Here is a 2103-nt window from a genome sequence, read left to right on the forward strand (position 1 = left end):
AGTTTGAGAATTCTAATTATATGAATATAAATTTCTTGGTTTTGACACAGTGAACTATTATGACTGATCTGTAAATTCTTTCTTCATTTTTATTTTGGACAGTTTTTATTGTTATATTCAGTTATGTTTGTAAATAATTCATTTTCAATTTGCAATCTATTAAAAATTAAAAAATATAAAAACAAAATGGAGTTTAAGTTGTCAGCTTATACCAAATAGTCCTTGTTAATAAAGTTACAGTGGAAACATGCAGAGTTTCAAAATTAGAATCAATTGCACAGGTTATAACAGTCTCCTTGTCCTTCATGCACCTCACAGCAAAGATGCCTTCTTTTTTACAGCAGTCCATGAAATACAAAATATTCAATGGGGCATTCAAAATAACTGCTGATTTTAAAATTGTAGTGAGATTACAAAGGAGATTCTGCACAAAATATAATGGTACCTGTTTGTTGTTTCCATTTTCTTGTCTGCCGTTTTCACCTCCAGGATTAGAGCTGGAGCTGTCACCAAGTCACTCATAAGATTCCTAGTTCTTACTGTGTCTCCAAACCTCTTTGAATAGGTTTTAAAATCTTCATTAGCTCTCACTCTGAGTCAGTTGTTTAATAAATATTTTTAGCCTTTTAATTTTTCTTATACTTTTCCCATTATATAAATTCTATCAAACTAGAAGTTAGAAATTTAAAGAAGCAATAGCCTTTCAGTCTAGATAGAGGTATAGAAAATCTATAATTTAGTTTTGTTTTATTATTTTATGTATATACTCCTTATAAATACTCTTCCTTTGAAGAAGTGTACTCCCCTTAATTTGACTCATTCTCATGTTTCCACAGACTTATACAGTCTCTAATAAATAAGTAATTCATTCACTACTAATTAACTACTTCATTAATGTCACTTAGTCCACTTACCCACTGAGATTCCTCTCTTGAACTCACTAATGAACTCCTTTTTTTTGTATTCTTAGGGAAGGGTCTACAGGGTGTTCAGGGTTTCACTACTAGATCAGACTCATAGTGATTTTCTGGTTTATAGCCTCACAAGAGCTGTGATTATAGGCATGCACGACCACACCCAGTCTCAATTGCTGTTTGGGTGTGCCCCGGGGGCGGGGCCAGCGTGGCACTCCTGGAGATTGAACTCCAGGCCACTGCGCCTGCTTGCAGGCACTTTGATCCCCTGAGCTATTTGGCCGTCCCGCTAATGAACTCTTAGAAAGCAATCAAATAACTTATTTTCATCTCATTGTCTTTCAGATCTTCACCCAGCCTTTGGTTCACTTGATAATACGTCTTGTTATTAATTGACTTTATTGAAAATCAGTAATTACGTATGACATTAATACTGAAATGTGAAAGACATAAGATATAGACAGAGTGATTTTCAGAGTAATATTTCTGAATTGAATACATCGCATGAGATTAAAAATAGATTGCACATTGTAAATAAATTATTTACAAACAAATGAATATAATAATAAAAATTGTCCAAAATAAAAATGAAGAATTTACAGATTAGTCATATAATAGTTCATTCTGGGTCAAAATCAAGAAACTTATATTCATATAATTAGAATTCTCAAAGTAGAAAGAGGTAGGCAATAAATATTTAAAGATTTAAAATTTCTGAATTTAATAGAACTTATAACACCACATTACCAAGAAAAATGAACCTTCTGCACAAAAAATTTGAATAAAAACATACCCCAATAACATAAATGAAATTGTCCAAAACTTATTGTAAAGAAACAAATCATTAAAGCATATACATTAAAAATTAGCTATAGAAGAACAAAATTAAATAGTATCTTATTCCACATTAGAAAGAAAAAAAAAAAAAAAAGACCAAGTGTGTAAGAAACTAGACTAATTAAAGGACTGAAAGAATTTGGGAAAAAAAGATCTGTCTTCTTCAAATTTTATACTTAGCAAACATACCTTTGAAAACTAAAAGTAAAATATTTTCTAGTTATACAAACTTGAAATATTCTAATACCTCCAGATGTAGCATATAGGAAATAACCAAAAGCATAATTCAGAAGGCAAGAGAAGTTGCTGTATGCTCCTGGATGAAGAATAAAGAGCTCTCAAAATGATAGTT

The sequence above is a fragment of the Octodon degus genome, unplaced genomic scaffold (genome assembly GCF_000260255.1).
Source record: "Octodon degus isolate 3935 unplaced genomic scaffold, OctDeg1.0 scaffold00020, whole genome shotgun sequence".
Taxonomy (NCBI): Eukaryota; Metazoa; Chordata; class Mammalia; order Rodentia; family Octodontidae; genus Octodon; species Octodon degus.